The sequence below is a fragment of the Manacus candei genome, unplaced genomic scaffold (genome assembly GCF_025592945.1).
Source record: "Manacus candei isolate 608988 ecotype Guabito, Panama unplaced genomic scaffold, ASM2559294v1 h1tg000047l, whole genome shotgun sequence".
Taxonomy (NCBI): Eukaryota; Metazoa; Chordata; class Aves; order Passeriformes; family Pipridae; genus Manacus; species Manacus candei.
Window position 1 is genome coordinate 11,217,445 of NW_026138095.1, and position 12,540 is coordinate 11,229,984.

Here is a 12,540-nt window from a genome sequence, read left to right on the forward strand (position 1 = left end):
GTGTATGTTCTGTGTATATGTACTGTATATAAAATACATGTTGAGAGCCAGCTGGAGCTCTATAAGACAAGTAACCACCTATCCCAGGAGTCCTGGTGACACCAAAGCTGTGAGCTCTGGCCCAGCTGGGCACCAGAACCCCCAATGAATGTTCATTTGATGACCTTGTTGCCTATTTTGGTGAGTTTTTGGAGTGTACAGTGAGACTGTGTTTGGAGCATCTTTCTGTCCCCCCTCCCCTGCCCCAGCCACCCTGGCAGTGCCACTGGGCTGTGCCACTGGGGGTGCATGTGCCAGTCCCTGTCTGGTTTTGTGTCCTCCTGACCTCGAGACTGTTGTACCTCCCTGTAGACACAATGTATGTGGAGATTCCTCTATAGACCAATGTACTGTATGTGGAGATGTGTCCTCGTGCTCACCTGGTTGAACGCTCCTGTGTTGTTCCTGTGGATGACATGACTCACAAATTATTAAAAGACCTTGGTTTTTACATTTCCTGCACTTTTTCCAGCTCTCCACGAGTGTCATCCGCAGTAGTGTTGGTCCTGTAGCACTGTCAGAGAAGAAACAAATCTATGTATATTGTCTGTGTATGTCTGTGTGTGCTTAAATAAAGTTTACTGAGGCTGAGGCAGCACCCGTGGGACTTGTAATCCAATACCCTGCAATTCCAGCCTGGCTCTGCTCCGGGGGAAGGGGAGCAGAGGAACCACCTCCAAACCCCAGCTGGGCTGGGAACTGCAATGGTTCGAGGAAGGACATTTACACAAGGTCTCCCTTTCTCCAGCCCATCCAAGAGGAGTTTTATAGTCATGTCATGTCACATCAGGAGGGTATTTAGGGTGAGACAGCAAGAGAACCCCAGGAGAGATGGGCCACAGGGTGGAGATCCTGATAACCTTTCCCAAGCACAAGGATAACCCCCAGCAGGGCCACATTCCTGCCTCTTTGTCCCAGACATCGGGATTATCTCCCAGCAGTTTTCTGGGCTATGTGGTTTCCCTGGTTCCTCCCCACATCAGAACAAAACCTGCTTTCCCTCTGGACTGAAAGCTCTCGGGGGCTCTGCTCTCCTGTAGATGGGCTCGTGGTTTTCACACCTGGAAGCCCCACAGAGCACATTTCCCATCCCTGGGAAGGTGGAAGAGTGGGCAGGGGGAGTCCAGACTGTCCATCCACCACAACAGCCCCCAGACAGGGGGGTTAAGGGGGGAGGCTTTCCAAAGTTTGTTTTCTGAAGAAATCAAATTCTACCTTGGCTGTTTATGGACAAACCAGAAAGGAATGGCCTTAGAATTTACTTTTCAGCTACCTATAAAACCACATTTTATTTAAACAGTATTATAATGTTAATTTCTAATTTTTTTTAATGGCAGATTCACACTCCCACTCATGAGTGGTGCAAGTGCTGAACATCTCCACACGTACTGCAGGCAAACTGCCTGGTTTGCTTGTGCAAATGTGTAGGTTTGTCTTTGTCTGTGACATGATTTGTGTGTTTGTGCTGTGAAAGCAGGACTTTTGGGGGAGCAAGTAACCGAGGGGCTCTGTTGTTATGATTGTGCCTGATATAATTTGATTATTTCTGGAAATATTGAAAAATTTCCTGTGTTCAGTTTGAACTGACAGCCCAGTACCTGGACAGGAGAGATGAGTGCTACAGCAAGGGTTAGTCCTGAGCTTTAGCTGAGCAGCTTCATGCTCAGGTTTTGTCTTATTTCAGTTCCAGTACATGTGTTAAAATCTCCACTTCAGCTGCCATGAGCCAAATAACCCCACCCTGCCTTGTTGTTACACCAAAGGGTTCTACTTTTAGACTGAACAAAGCCAGTGAAGTTTATCTCAATATTTCTTTGCACTGGGAGACACATTTTTGGTGTTTTCTCAACTGTCTTCTGTGCTGTGGCAGAACTCCAAGTGCTGAGTAATATTTAAGAGCTAATCTATTTTGGGCAGAAGACAAAGATGTGAGACATGCCAAACTACCATGGAGACCAAATCAGCACATCCACATGTCTGACATCCACAGGCTCCTGCAAGATTGTGATTTATGGTTCCTCTCTGACATGTCAGTGGGCAATGCATCACTGCCTGGCATTTAAAGGCTGTAAAGTCATTACAGGGGGTGTTCTTCACACCGTGGGGAAAGACTTTGCTGTCAGTGTGTCGTGGTGATCTAGGGATGAATCCAAACTCTTCAGGCCATAAAGGTGCCCATGGTGAGGCACATGGCAGGGTTAATCTCATATCACATCAGGTAGAGGTTGGATGTTTTATTCTGAGGCAGAACCTTCAGTTCCATGTGGTTCTACCACACCTGGGAGACAAAAGCACCTCTAAAGGAGCATTCACTGGATAGCACAAGACATCTCTTCCCCCCTCAAGCAAGAGGGAGCTGTGGAGGTCTTTTAGCCCTCAGAGGATGGATCCCACCTGCCTTATTTGTGTAGGAGCAGCTCCAGCTGCTCCAAGTGCTGTGGGAGTTGCTGAGAGTTCAGCGCTCCAGTGGCACAAACAGGAGCACAGCAGACAGGAGTTATCACATCCCTCTTATTTAAAACCAGCTTCTTCAACCTGTTCTGAGCACCTTGATACTCTCAGGTGTCCCAACCTGGGACTGGCCTGAGCTGGACTGTGCTCACAGAGGTGCCAGGACTCCTCAGGGCTCTGCCCAGTTCCCCAGGCTGGAGGAGGTTACACAGCTGCTACAACAGGGAGCAGGCACCCACAGGTACCCCCAACCACAGGGAAGGAACAAAGCTTGAGGAGCAGTAAATTCACTCCAGACAGATTATTTCACACCATGATTGCTGAGTTTTCAGGTAAAAATGTGATTTTTATTTTGTTTTTGTTTTTGTTTTTTTTCACTATCAGTCTCAGACCTTGAAAATAGTTTCCAAGTGGGATTGGGCTCCTTGTGTTCCACCAGTCTGGGACAGCAGCAGAAATTCTGTGGAGCAGATGATAATGTTGGTTCATCACTGAACAGCTTCTTTGTTTTCCTGGTAACTCTGCAACAGTGTTAAAAATAGTGAGGTTATTTGGTGGGAAAAGCATAATTTCCCATCTGAACCCAGTGCAAGGGGCTAGGAAACAGTGAGGCAGGAGAGGTTTGGGGGGTCAGACCCTCCTGCTGCGGGATCATCTCGTAGGGAACTTTCCCTACAACCTGCTAATTCCTTGTAAGTTTGTGCCAGGTCCTTGAGGAGGTTGGAACTTGAAAAGCAGATGTTGAAAACAAGGAGAGTCAAGTGCCCTCAGTGTCCCCAGTGTCCTCAGTCCCCTTACTGCCCTCAGCCTGCCCAGTAACACTTCCAGAAATGTGACCTCTGACTTTTGGATCTGGGCTGTTCCTGGAATCATTTTGAGATGTGCTCTGAGTCAGGGCGTTGCAGGAGGCTCTTCTTTGAGTATCCCACTGAAACGTGCTCTGAGGATGTTCTCCTGCAGTGCCATAGGCAGGAAAAATTAAGAACTGAGCCAGAACTCCAAGGCTGGAGCCCGGGCCAGTGCTCAGCTCTGCAGTGTGGGCAGGGTGAGAACAGTGCTGGGCAGGGGAGCCCTGGTGACTGAGCCCCAGGAGCTCCCCACAGCACATTTTATCTGTGCAGATGTGGCAGATTTACAGCTGAATGTGAGATTTGCCTGCTGGGCCTCCATTCTCTCCCTCCTGCAGATTGGTTGCACTTCCCATGGGCACAGGGCTCGGGGCACTGGGGGTGGCACAGCCCTGCCTGGGAGGTTCAGCTGTGCCTGGTGTGTGGAACATGGTGTATGTCCTTTAGCAGGGCCTTACACCCCACAGATATCACTCCTCAGATACTTTGGCACCTGATGAATATCCAACTCCCTGGGTTTGTGCATATTTAAAGGAGGAAATTGTTCCTGATCTGATCCTGCCTTGGAAAATGCTCACCCTCCTCTGCCAGCCCCTGTGCAAGAGGACACACAGAGCCTGTAATTCCTGGTGCCAGAGCAGGGGAGGTGGTGACCTGGTGGGTTTGAGGTTCAGAAGCTGCAGCATTTGGGAGAGGGCACGAGGCAGTGTCAGGAGGGGAGGGGGAGCTGAGGGGTAGGGCAGCAGCTGAGTCTCCCTCCATGTGTTCAGCGGGCTCTGAGAGGCTGAGGGGGCCCTCTGTTAGGGTGGGAGTGGGGCTTTAGACCAAGTTAATCAGAGAAACCCTCCCCTTGGCTCACAAGGTACAGAAAGGACCCCCTGCTCAGAGAGGAGCCTGGGGGTGACTGGATCCAATCTCAGCCTTGGGCTTTGTCAACAGTTTAAGTACAACTTTGTCCTGAAGGGTTAAAAGTGGCAAACTGGGTATATTTATATAAAATTAATTATTTTGGCAAACGATGAGACAAAAGATCTTATTCAGAATTATTTATTACACAGTATAGAAGCTAAAACTACTAGTATAGTATAGGATAGGGTAGTGCACTATATCAAAGCAATTCTGTGAAATAATTATATTAAAGCTATAAAAATAAGCAATAGTTATTAAACAAAGATTGATGTAACTCACCAGACCAATGCTGTGGGCAGAGCTCTTAACCTCAAGGATTATCCTTGAAAGGGCCTCCCCTCTCAAGAGAGGAACCTCCACACACCACAGACCCCAAAGGGTGTGTCAGAAGAACCTGATCCTAAGAAAGTGGACTGGACTTCTATAGTATAAAGTGATGGACTGCCAGTCATATGTCTCCACGTCAGCTTAGCAATTTATCTGCCAGATATTTGCCTCACTATGAGGATGTTAATTTGGGGTTGATGTGCCAGACTGGTTTTAGCATCACCTGGCCCTCTCCACAGCTTGCAAAATAGGGTGTTGTTTGAGTTGTTTGACCACAATCTGAGGGCAAATTCTGCTCCACCACCCCAGCACTGACCTGGTACCTTGGCCAACCTTCACCTCCTGGAGAGCCAGATCCCATGGGCCAGTACTGGGGAATGGGGTTCTGGTGTCACCAGGGTCCCTCAGGGCTGTTGCAAAGCCAAGAGTAAAGCAACAGCTTTATCAGTGTAATGTTTGTGTGTAAGAAAATCTACAGGGACAGACATGAGAGAGGGCAAAGGCAGCTCTAGATCATACTTAGCAACCAAGGTCCTCCTGAGGTGCTCCAGTGTCTCCAGCTGTGGGTGACAGCTCCACCTTCTCAGCTCTTTCTTCCCTGGGAGCTGCAGAGTTTTCCCAGCACCACAGCTCAGCTGCTCCCACTGAAGGGTGATGGGAGAGGAGCACAGAGTGACTCGTGGCTGGGGCTGTGTTTGCCCGAGTGATCTGGTGTTTGTGTGAGTCTCTGAAGAGCCTGTCAGTGAGACAGGGCTGTGGGACATCCTGTGTCAGCACAGGAGCAGGTCATTTCTGCTCTCCCCACCCATTGTGTTCTCTCATTGGCACCCCCTCCCCTGGATTTGCTGGGTCTGTGACAGGCTCTGGGTTTTATAAATGACATGTCTGTATGCAAACTGCCCTTCGTGCAGACACCCCGGTGGATCTCTAATATTCAGAGCTGCAGACTGTACACGTGGACTGAACCGTGGTGGAACAGGGGCAGGTATTGTGGCTGACACCATTTCCTCCCCTTGGACACCCACCATCCCCTGTTACACAACCCACTGCTCCTTTTGGAGCCCCCAGAATAAGCCCCTTTTCCGAGCATCACCTCAGGAACCAGCAGTTTTGCTGGTCCATGTAAATATGATTCAGAGATGAATGGGAGGAAAGAGATTTATTAATTTAATCATCATTAGCAGTTTGAAAATTCCGATTCCTCCCTCCTGTCCTGGTTCCCTGCTGTCAGGGCTGGTTCCACTGCTTGGCTTGCAGCCTTGTGTTCCAGTTTCTTTCCCAAAGTGCTGGTTCATACCCTTAATTTGTTATTTTGGGGTCTTATATTACATCTGTCACAACCAGCTCAGCCCAACATGGCTCCAAAACACACAATGAATCAGCTCCAAGCTGGAATTTGCTGCCTGCCCCCATCATTAGTAATCCAAGCTTGCAGGAGACTCATTAATACAGGGAAAGAGAGAACTTTAAAGGGTCATTTTTTTCATACCTGCATCTGTAGCTTGCCATGAATAGATATGCAAAAATTAAGGGCTAGGTTAGGTATGTTGAGTCCTTTTTCTCATTAAACACTTGTTAGACATCCTGTCAATGGAGAGGTGTTGAGCCCAGCCCGCTGCATGCCAATGAATCATTTGCTGTTCCTCCTGGCTGGTATCTAATGATTTTGATGGTGTCTTGCAGTGTGTGTGCTAAAGATCACTTGCATTCTTATTCCAGATTAATTTCAACCATTGCATATTCTGACACTTAATTGTATTGACTTGAAAATGGGCCCCCTGGGACGTGGGAAAGGCTCCAGAGCTCTGCAGAAAGATTCCATTACGCAATAGGGCATCTCAGCCACCCTGAATTATTTAATCGGCTTCAGACACGACCGGCCATTTCTCAGCAGAGTCTGGACAGCTCTGGCTTTTATAGCCCTCTGAAGAGCCTGGTGGGAGGAGAGGGGGAGGCTGTGGAAACCATACCAATGGTGCAGCTGATGCTTTGGGTGAGGGGTGGGGGAACACGAGCAGAACCACATCAAACCCCAGCATAACCTCCTGCAAGTGAAACATCAAAGGGGAAGGGCCCCTTCTGTCTTCACACCGCTCATGGCCACGGAGAGAACACGGGAGGTGGCTTTCCAAGCCTTCCCAGACTGTTAGCAATGAGCACAGGGAGGACTGGTGGCTCAGCTGAGAGCCTTCCTCAGGCTTGGGCAGGGAACAGCAGCAAGCAGGGCAGGGGCACACGGGGCACTGCTGAGCCAGGAGAGCTCAGCTGGCACACCCAGGGACATCCAGCTTCCTGGGGAAGGAGCCCAGGGTTGCTCCAGAGCCAGCTGTGGGATGGAATATCACAGAATATCACACATTAGCACAGAATCTGCTGAGTTGGAAGGGACCCACAGGGATCATCGAGTCTAACCCCTGGCCCTGCACAGGCCCATCCCCAAGAGTCACCCCCTGTGCCCCAGAGGATCAGCCAAACCCTCCTGGAGCTCTGGCAGCCTTGGGGCTGTGCCCACTGCCCTGGGGAGCCTGGGCAGTGCCCAACCAGCCTCTGGGGGAAGAACCTTTGCCTGAGATCCAACCTGAGCCTGCCCTGACACAGCTCCAGCCATTCCCTGGCTGCTGTCCCTGGTCCCCCCAGAGCAGAGCTCAGTCCCTGCCCCTCCTCTGCCCCTGCCCAGGCAGTTGTAAGTGCCATGACCTCTGCCCTCAGTGTCCTCTTCTCCAGCTGAACAGACCCAGTGAGATCCAGTTTCCTGTGGCAAGGAGTCCACAGTTGCTCCAGAACCAGCTACGGAATGGAAACTCCTTCCTGCAGCAAGGAAAACACTTCCCCCTGTGAGCAACCTCCCCAGGCAGGGGAGGGGATCCCACTGTTCACCTCCTCAGCCCATCAGTAGCATTTTTAACTTTCCCTGATCAAATGTGCCTCCTGGAGGACAGGGTGAGGACTGAGAAGGTGCCAGCCAGGCTGGGCTGCCTGTTCTTTTTCACTGAGGGACACTTAAACCCAGAATCTTGTGTCAGCCTGGAAAGACCACCCTGGACCTGTCTGTGTGTGCACACCCAGGCTGGGATCAGCCCTGTGTTTTGGCTGATAAGTCACTGGACATCCCTGGCTTTTGCCTTCAGCACCAGTCCCTGTTACAGAGTTTGGGACCACCTTCCCCACTGCCACTGCTGAGGAGCTGATGTTTCCAGGTCACGGTAAATCCCAGAAGTTATCACTCAACTAATTCTCCATCTGTGGGCAGTGATGTTGCCCATCCTTTTCCCACAAACTCCATGGCATCCAGCACCCTGCTGAATGCCCAGGGATGGTTTTCAATAATCTGGTGCTCTGGAATGGATTCCTCTTCTCTCTGCTGTGTGTTAACAGGATAACAAAATAAATGACAATAGCTGAGAGGAGAAGAAAGAAGCCCTGCCTATTATTGGATGCCCTTTCACAGAGAGTCTGTCAACTCTCTGTGATGTTTTGGCAGATATCTTTGAGAACTGAGCTGAAGGCTGGTGAAAAGCTGGCAGGTACAGCCCAGCTGTCTATGAAACTGGAGCTTCAGCTGCACACCACGAGCTGCTCTTTGAAGAATGTGTTTTTCTATATTTATTTCTATATTTATTATCAAAAAATGTTGTATAAAAAAGCCTTATGATTTCCTGCAATGGTGTCACTGAGTGTCTCAGGCTGGTTATCTCCCCAAACATGGGTTTACACCTAAATGAAGGACCACCTTAGAGCTGTGTCTTTAGCATTCAGCCTTATTCCTGTTTGCCAGTTGTAAATAGGAAATTCAAACATTCTGAAAATAATTGAGGCTCCTGTGTGCAGACAGAGGGGTTTACAGAGGGATCTGTAGTTCTGAAACATCTGTGGTCTCAGCAGAACAACTGAGTCCCATGGTCAGATGAAGAGGTTGGGCACACCCAAAATTCTATAGCAAAGCCAGTGTGTTATATACAGTTTATATACAGCCCTAAAGTTCCTTGGGAGAAACTTGGGGCATCATCAGAGAGATGTCTTTGGAGACACAGGACCCAAGTTTGCTTTCCAGATTTGCTTTCCAGATCTGGGACTCATTGAGAGGGGAATGATTTGGTCTTAGGAGCTTCTTTGGTTTGAAGGATGAGTGGAGCATATTCTCCTTGGACTGTCCTTGGACTTCCCAAAATAATCCCTGCACTCTGCTCCTGCAGAGTAATATTGAAATAATAAAACAATAAAATTATGAAATAATATAACATAATAACAATACTACTACAAAATAATAAAAATTACAACTTTTTGACAACTAAAAAGTTATAATTTGCTGGGAATAATCCACTCCTGGTGCTGCTCCCAGGCATTGGATGGGAGAGTGAGGGTTGCACTGAGACCCCCAGCAGCTGTGTCAGAGACCACCCTCGGACAGGGCTCAGCCTTCCCACTGCTCAGCTCCTGACTGTTGCTGGGACAGATGTTTCCTTCCTGAGAGCACCTTCATTCCTCCTCAGAACTGGATAAACCCATTCCATCATCCACACTCTTCAGGTGGGGGCTTAAAACTGTCCAGGGTCCTGAGATCCCTCACGCAAAGGCCACCACACTCCTGGAAAAATCCATCCCCAATCCCTCATCCCAGCATCTTTCTTTATGGAAAGACAGTCCTGGTCATTACTGTCAGGCACAGGGGGTGACTCCTGGGGCTGGGGCTGGGCAGGGCTGAGGGTTGGATTCCATGATCCCTGGGGGACCCTTCCAGCTCAGGACATTCTGCGGCTCTGTGGTGTCTCCAAAGCCTTTCCTGGGGACAGCACCATTCCCATGCAGTGCCATGAGGCTACTCTGGTGCTCTCATGGAGTAAATAAAGCTGCCAAACCCCAGATCTGGGGCAGTTTTGGAGGCTGAGGGTTGGATTGAACCTGTCTGTCAGTTGAAAAGAAAGAAGCAGCTCTTCTTCACTGCCTCTGCTTCCCAGCCAGTGGCTGCATTTTGGCCTGAGACAAATGCTGAGGTGATGCCACAGCCAGAGGATCTGTGGAGCAGGGAGCCTTTGGCCAGGGACAGATCTCTCCATGGCAGTTTTTCTGACTCTTGGATAGTCCAAACATCAAGTGAATGAACAGAGAACCTGGGAGGCTGCCAGGAATTCCTAGGGCTGACACACAGGTTCTGGATGACAGCCCAGTTCCTCCTCCAAAGAGCTGGTTCCCAGCCCACTTTGTGCCAATAACTGAGAGATTTTAATTGATTTCAATGGCACTGCCTTGGATCTGCTGCAGAGAATGAACTTCTGTGAGCAGTGCAGAGCATCCCTTCCCTTCCCTTCCCTTCCCTTCCCTTCCCTTCCCTTCCCTTCCCTTCCCTTCCCTTCCCTTCCCTTCCCTTCCCTTCCCTTCCCTTCCCTTCCCTTCCCTTCCCTTCCCTTCCCTTCCCTTCCCTTCCCTTCCCTTCCCTTCCCTTCCCTTCCCTTCCCTTCCCTTCCCTTCCCTTCCCTTCCCTTCCCTTCCCTTCCCTTCCCTAACCTTCCCTAACCTTCCCTAACCTTCCCTTCCCTAACCTTCCCTAACCTTCCCTTCCCAAACCTTCCCTTCCCAAACCTTCCCTTCCCACCTTCTCTAACCTTCCCAAACCTTCCCAAACCTTCCCTTCCCAAACCTTCCCAAACCTTCCCTTCCCAAACCTTCCCTTCCCTTCCCAAACCTTCCCTTCCCAAACCTTCCCTTCCCTTCCCTTCCTTTCTTCCTAATGTAGCTGATGTACCTTGAAGAAATGGACTTTTTGTGACCAAAAAGGAATTCCCTGCTCAGGGTGATCCCTGACTCGTGGGGGTTTATTCCAATGCTGTGATCAGACACAGACTGAGCTTGGGGACCTTCCAGCTACAAGAGGAATGCTGGAGGAGCCAGAGAGATGTAGATCTGCTGAATAAAACCCCTCATCCTTCAGAGCCATATTTCAGAGCAGGTCTGTGCTTTGTGTGTGCCCATATCTGCACTCACAACTCCCTGACTGCTCTTTGGAAACACAGTTTTATTAAGGTACTCTACTCTTATCTCTTTTTTTTCCTGGCATCTCACTGCCTCTATTGTTTAAAATGTAACACATTTTATTCAAAAGTATGTGTAACTTATTAATTTCAGATATGCTCAGATACCAAGAGTGTGCAGTCTATAAAAGGTATGTCCTCATATTCATCTGAAACCAGGAAACCAGAAATAGAGTCAGTTCAAATATAGGTGCTGAGAACAACCTGAGGTTTGAATTTGGAGGTATAATAGGAATTAAGACTCTAAAAGTGCCTGGCAAAGTGTCTGTGCTTGGAGGGAGCTGTAGATAAGAGTTTGTAAAGTAGATTTGGGACAGAGAGGCAGTTTGATGGGTGTGTCAGTGGAAGGCAGGGATTTAAAAATGCTGAATTGAGAAGGGAGAACAAGCAAGGCTTTCTGCCTCAGGAATGAGCATTCCCTGGGGGTCTCAGTGTCCCGAGGGGCTGGGGAGGCCCAGAGAACACAGAACACAGGTCTTCAGGCTTTTGTGGTGAGTGAAACAGGCAAAGTTACTGTGGTGTTAAAAGAGGAGTGAGGGCAGCAATGGGAATGTTCAGGCTGGGGATGAAGTGCTTCAGACTGCTGGCACTGGAGGAACCTCTCTGAGTTTGTGCTGTCCCACCTTCCAGGGCAGGGGTTCATCCTGGGGACAGTTAATGCTGTGCACCCCAAGGGCACCAGAAATATCCTCTATCTGTTCCACTATGGGCCTGAGGGAAAAATAGGACATTCTGACTGAGGGGAGCAAAAAAATGATCAAAGGCTGCATGGGAAGAGTTGGGGAACTCTGAGGAGTTCCCTGTGGCAGGAGGTGGGATGACCTTCATCCCTTCTCTGTGGGTCCAGAGAGAGGGCACAGCTTGGAAGCTGAGCTTGGTGACCCCTCTCCCTTTCCTTCTCGGGGTTTCCTGACCTGCCTGAAGCTCAGGGTCCTGGATGAGGGGCCAAGGCTCACCCAGCCCGGGGGTGTCCAGCTGTGTCCTGTTCCCCAGAGCTTTGGCCTCCTGAGTGTTCCCAGCTGCTCTGTGGAGACTGAGCACAACGAGCCCCAGGCCGAGCTCTGGGTGGTCCTTGGCAGCCCCAGTGACCTGCAGGGAGATGTTTTGCCTCCAGCAGGCTCCAAATCCCCCAGAGTGGCTTCACCAGCTGCAGCTGTGGTCAGGTGTGGGCTGGCACCAGGCACAGTCTGAGCAGTGCAGAAGGAAGACGAGCAGGAGAAGGTAAATGTGTGACCCCCCCTACATCTGAACCCACAAACCCCAGCACTTCCTCTGCCATCACCCACGCTGCTTATCTGTCCCTGAGGGGTTTAATCCCTGTGTAGGCTCTGGTCCCTTCCCAGTGCACATGGGATATCTCACTTGGGAATGGCACTCACAGTGGGCCAGGTGCTCCCTCCCCATCCCTGCCCCTTTGGACGAGGGCCTGGAGTGCCAGGACAAGGGGAATGGCTTTAAGCTGAAGGAAGCCAGGTTTGGATGGGATATTGGGAAGAAATCCTTCCCTGGGAGGGTGGGGAGGCCCTGGCACAGGTTGCCCAGAGAAGCTGTGGCTGCCCCATCCCTGCAAGTGTCCAAGGCCAGGCTGGATGGGGTTTGGAGCAACCTGGGCTGGTGGAAGGTGTCCCTGCCCATGGCAGGGGGTGGGACTGCATGGGCTTTAATGTCCCTCTCAATGGGATCATTCCATGATCCCATGATTCTGCAATTCTCTGATCCCTGCCCTCTGAAAGCAAAGCAGGGAGTGAGGCAGGTCCTGGCAGCACTTTGGTAGTTTCCAGCCCCCTTTTGTGTCTCGTGGGACATCCTGACACAGACTCTGCCATGGGATTCCAAATCTCCCTGCTGCTGGAATATCCCCCCTGGCTTGTGGGGCAGAGTGGTAGGAAATGTTGAGCAAAATGACAGGGGCCCATGTTCCAGTGGCTTTTCCTGCCTGT

The 12,540-nt window shown here is 50.2% G+C and overlaps 1 protein-coding gene across 2 annotated transcripts in view; it reads left to right on the plus strand.

Annotated features, from left to right (window-relative positions):
- SHISA6 (shisa family member 6) overlaps window positions 1–12,540 on the plus strand; it is a 448,298-nt gene that overhangs the window by 66,148 nt on the left and 369,610 nt on the right. The window lies entirely within an intron of this gene.